Source organism: Echinops telfairi, unplaced genomic scaffold, assembly GCF_000313985.2.
Source record: "Echinops telfairi isolate 266 unplaced genomic scaffold, ASM31398v2 ScPeMD7_3533;HRSCAF=4204_0, whole genome shotgun sequence".
Classification (NCBI taxonomy): Eukaryota; Metazoa; Chordata; class Mammalia; order Afrosoricida; family Tenrecidae; genus Echinops; species Echinops telfairi.
In genome coordinates, this window is record NW_022107431.1 from 53,131,387 (window position 1) to 53,137,323 (window position 5,937).

The window sequence follows — 5,937 nt, forward strand, 5'->3', positions numbered from 1 at the left end:
AAAAAAAAAAAAGTATAAGCGGCATTGAAGCCATTGGAGAAAAACAAGGCTCTAGAATACTAATCAAAATGTTTCAACATTAAAAAAAATGTTTCAACATATTGACGCAGAACTAGAAGCACTCACTAGTTATGCCCAAAACTTTGAAAGACAGCTAATTGACTGGAAATTAAAAAATAAAAAAAGAATGAAAACCCAAACTTATTGCCATTGAGTATATTCCAACTGATAGCAACCCTGTGAGACAGGTTAGAAATGTCCCTTTGGGCTTCTGAGACCATAACTATTTACAGGAGTAGAAAGCCCCATCTCTCTCCTGAGGAGCAGCTGGTGGTTTTGAACTGCTGACCTTGAGGTTAGCAGCCCAATGCATAACCATTATTCAACCAGGGCTCCAAAAGACTGGAGGAGAGTCATATATGTGTCCATTCCAATGAAGTTTGACCCCACATAATGCAGAAATTATTGAAGAATATCATTTATATTACATACAAGTAAAAATTTACTGAAGATATTCAAACAGAATTGCAGCAATATATCAATAGGGGCCTGTTAGAAATTCAAGCATAAGGAGAGGACCAGGAAGGAGAGACATCATATCAGATGCATTTTGGATGAAGCTAGAAAAAAACAGCAAGATATTTACTTGTATTTTCTTGACTTCACAAAGGCAATGGATTATGTGGAGCATAGCATAACCATGGATAATATTAAGAACAATGGTAATTCCTGATAACTTCATTCCTCCACCTGTACACAGATCAAGAGGTAGTTATTGAAACAGAATAAGAAGATGCTGTATGGTTCAAAATTGGGAAAGGTATATGTCAGGATTATATCCTTTGACTATACTTACTCGGTCTGTTTGATGAACAAATAATCCGAGAAACTCAACTATATGAAGAACAGTGTGGCATTGGGATTAAAGGAAGCCTTTTTAGCATTTTTGCTTGCTGAATGCCAAAAGGACGACATATTTACTGATGAAATTCAAAGACTATCAACTTCTATAAGGATTGCACCTTGACATAAAGAACAGAAAAAGTTCTCATAATTAGATCAATAGACAAGACCATGACAAAAAGAGAAAAGATGGATGCTGTCAAGATTTCCTTTTTCTTGACAATCAATACTCATGGAAGTAGAAGTCAAAAGACAAAGCAACCTATTGCATTGGGAAATACATGTGACAGAGATAAGTAGCTCAATGGAGGCCAGACCCAGTCTCTCTGGCTTCCCTTTCCTGCTGTTGAGACACTCAGAGAGCTGGAGGAGACACATGGAGACCTATGTCAGTGTTGAGATTCTTCCACTGCCACTGGATCCACAAGACCTTATACTCAGTGGCCTGTGATCTTCCTGCATTTGGCATCATTGCATGTGCTACAGAAGTCTAAAGAGGAATTTATGGATTAGTATTGGGCAAATGGGCAAATATCAGACTGATGGACATGATCTGGACTGGGCTGGGATGTTTACTCTGTATACAATTACTCTTAGATATAAAACATTCTCTTACACACACACACACACACACACACACACACACACACACACACACACACACACACACGAGTGTCTCTGGATTTGTTTTTCTAGTCAACCCAGACTAACACATGGGGGAATGCTGATAGGATTATATGATTCATTTGTGAGTGAATGTTACTAGGGTTATCTGTGATCATAAAAACTTGAACCTCTAATATTGGGATTGACCAATGTTTCCATACTGCTAGAGATAAAATGAGCCATCTAAGAAGGAGGGAAAATAATTGCCACTATTGAGAAAGAAGAGCCAGGAGTAGAGAATGCCCTTTGGACCCCCAGGAACCCTGCATGCTGAACTTCTTAGGCCCAGGAGAAAGACATTAGAGAGCAGCATAGCAGTGGCAGAAGCAGAGCCAGAGAACAAGACAGAGTGCAGGGTTTCCTGAGCCATAGAGCAAGTAAGACTGAGTGTCATGGGTAAAGGACTCACCTGCAGAGTAGGGAGCATCCAGGCAAGCTAACCGCTTTCGGTCTGAACCCCTTTGGGCTGAGGCTCTTGGAGTGGATTGCCAGAGTTTTGTGTTGCCATTGCAATAAATTATGGGACCCATCCAAGAAGTAGAGTGTTGGTTGGGGTGGTTGATGTCAGAATTAGTAAGACATTTGGACGGTGGCTGCAGGTCTGACCTCAGCATCATAGGAGTCCGCCTTGGAGTTATGCTGAGTTTGACTCTCCTTGTGAATTCACCCCTTGTGAAGTCAGAGATATCAGGTGAGACATCCCCCTAATTTTTACAACAGCAGAAGGCTCAGGTCTCCAAAACCATCTCATACTGATGGTGTGATCGATACATTATATCCGTCTTTAATATTTGTATTATTTGTAAATATTAAGACGTAACTCTTTTTGCTAACTTAAGTTGAATCATTGAGTGTTTAAACTATTATATTTGATAGATGTTCATAAATATTATGTGAGACATATTATATATATCCTAATGGATTCTGCTGGTAGGATAGGTGGGTTGAGGCATGGAAAGAAATGTCCACATGAATATTACTTAAATTTGGAGATTGCACCTTCCCAATTACATATAGGAAAAAAATATATACTAAAAATCCTTATCTCACTACACTGAAGCCCAAAGAGACAAGTTTTACATAATAACTCAAGCAGGCACCAACTCATATAATAACTTCTTAACACAGTAATATGCTACCCACCAGCAAACTTCTTTCTGTTTTCCACACTCACACAAGTCACCGCCCAGACACCAGTATGGGGGAAAGCCTCTCAAGAAACCCTAAACCACTAAACCCATTGTCGTTGAGTTGCTTCTAAATCATAATGACACTATAGGACTGAACAGCACTGCTCCTTGGGGTTTCTAACACCCTGTATATCTTTATGGGAGCAGACAGTATCTTTTTCCCTGTGGTGGATTTAAACCACCAACCTCGAAATTGCAGTCCAATTCTTATCGCATAGCACTACCAGGGCTGCTCCCACGAAACTCCAGAAGCATAAAATGCAAGTGGTATTCATATGTTCCATAAAAGAATTAACTTCCAGTCACTTTATCTATAAAAGGGAAATGATGCTTATCTGACCACTGAAAGGTTTAAATGCAATAATAGACTTAGGAAATAATATGCTGTTAATGAAGTTAAATCTCTTAAGATGGATTTTCTATCCATGTCTCTGTCTCCCACCAAATGATTGGGTGGGGCCATGCAAATAAGGGATGTAAAGCACTAATAGATGGGATTGGTCAGTTTGGTTGCCATTCCCCTGTTTACAAGAGAACTACCTCAGAAGTGGGAATAGGGAGAATCCTAGGACCATCAAGAAAAAAGAGCCACTAGCTGAGCATGTTCATGATCCTCTCCTAGAGTAGCAGATGTCAAGACCCGAGACATCAGAGACTGAAGCGAGGGGACTGAGACAGAGCAGAGGAGCCATGCTGAGACTATGCTACTGTGAAGTAGAGCAATGGGCAGGCTTCCTGGCACACGGAGGCAGAGGTGAAGGAACCGTGTGGCTGAGAGGTTGAGGACCAGAGAGAAATTAGGCTGCTGGCTGAAGAGAGGGGTTCCTGTAAACTAATGCCTGTATCCTTAATGTTTTCTGCTTCTGATTTGTAATAACTTTCCTAAATAACCCCTCCCCCCTAATTGTGGTAATGATTATTTTTTCTTAATTGTGTTTATTATCTGTAAATTCTGTATTGCCATTGCAGTGAATTATTGAACGCAGCATAGAAGTAGAAAGTGCTGTGGGAGGAACTGTTGACATTAGAACAGGGTAAAAGAAGGATGGGGAGTGGAGGCACATGGCATTTAGGGTTGGATTAGTGTGGAGATGGATTCTCCTTCTCCTCAGATGTAACCCTCCATGTGGTTTTTTCCCCCCATATGCTTCTCAGAGAACTTCTCCTGGCCCCTTCTTGAGCAAAATTACAGGGGCAGGGTGTGTTGTGGCGTGAAACTTATCGGATTTTATTTTACTTTGGATCATTACATAACTTATTCTCTCTTATAATAAAGAAATAATATTTTCCAAATGTCCATTCATATATTGAACATTTTCATTATATTTGCTAGGTCAATTATTTAAATGAGAATTTACAATTTATGTAAGAGAGTTTAAAAATTTGGAACTAAAAAGCATTCTCTACCTACCAGAAATGGAGTCATTTGAGTTTTTGCTTGTTCTAGTACAGGGACATTAACCAGCAGTGTTTATTTAAAATACCTGGCAAATTTCCTGAGCTTCTTATTTTGAATACACAACAGGAGACATAACATAAATGGTTTGTTTTGATACACTGGCTGCCACTATTTTAAAAATACGAGTTTGAATAAAAACAGTCCCTAGCTTCCTTCTATAACTGCCACATGTGTGTTCTTTTCTAGAATGCCTCCTCTCCATCCTGCTCCTTACCTTTTTCTCCAACTTCCATCTCAAGACAGGTCTGTGTGTCTCAAGCTCCATGTGAATCTACGTAGTGCGATGGTAAATATATTGTTTGAAAGTTGCTGAACATAACAGAGACCAAGAAAAAATCTCAGATTTGGTAGACCATTGGAAATTCATGAACGTTCTTTGGAGTTGAGGTCACATTTGCAAACAGTATAACCTCAGAATGAAGATAAATGATGTTTGGCTAGCCCCAAATGACCGAGTCACTTTCTAGTTGTTCGTCCTGTGCTTTATAAAATGTAATCACCCTTGTAGACCTTAAGAAATAATGCAAAAGTTTAGAACGATGAATATACTTCCTTCATTGTTTGGCATTAGCCAAGATTAAGCCAACATTAGGGAAGAGAAATGTACATGCTGACCGAGAAGCGGTGGAATACACGTGAAAGAATCAGAAAAGTATAAAGCTCAGAAGATAAAAGCTAAACTCTGAAAGAAAAGCTAGTCTCTAAAAGTTGTATCTACTAATTTTCTATATGTCTCATTACTTGGGTTAGAAATAATTCTGACGATCATCTTTGTACTAGCAATAGATGAGATAATTGGAGAATGGAATAACTATAATAAAAATGAATGTGTTAGTTGATTGATGAAACTTCCTAAAATACTTTTAAAATATAAGGAGCTAAAAATTAAAACCAGCATTTGCTTGCCTATTTTCCTCAACTGGATTTTAGGTTCATAGCTGACCTTGTCTTGTAGCAATGGGCCAGGGCTAGTATGGCATTTGATGCTCCTCTCTTGGGTAGCCAAAGGAGGTTAGATGGGGTCCCCGCATCAGACACGCAGTGAGGTACAATATTATGGTTAACATAACACAGAATGGCATCTAAGGTAACATCCCTTACATGGTGTTTAATCATTTTCCTTGGACTGCTTTCAGTTTTAATCATCGGTTAGATAAACCTGCCCCTGAGTTTGTAGGTTGGAAAAGAGAGATAATGTACAAATTAAAATGTCATTAATTCGCTGTTAAGGGCAAAAGGAAATGGATTCTTGGGCTGAAGATTAAGGAAGAAAACAATGAAGAAATATTCAACAGTTACAGATTTAGCCAGCAATTATGCCTGTAATCAGACTGCAAACAATTTGTACTTTTAAGTTATCCAAATTCTGTCACATTCATTAATCACATTTTGTAATTAAAGTATTGCCAAATTCACACCCTTGCCAGTTTTTCTAAGCCCTTGCCCCCTTTTCCTCTCTCCAGTCTTATAACTTAAATTTTATTTTTTGTTTATTTGGAAGTTTGATCTTGTATTTTTATGCCCCCATTAGTCCAATTTAGTCCACTGTTCAAGCCAACAAAAGTATATTTCAACACACAATTTAACCTATTTCTTGATTGAAGGATTATTATTTTTTAAGTCATTTTATTAGGGGCTCATACAACTCTTATCACAATCCATACATACATCAATTGTGTAAAGCACATTTGTACATTCATTGCCCTCGTCATTCTCAAA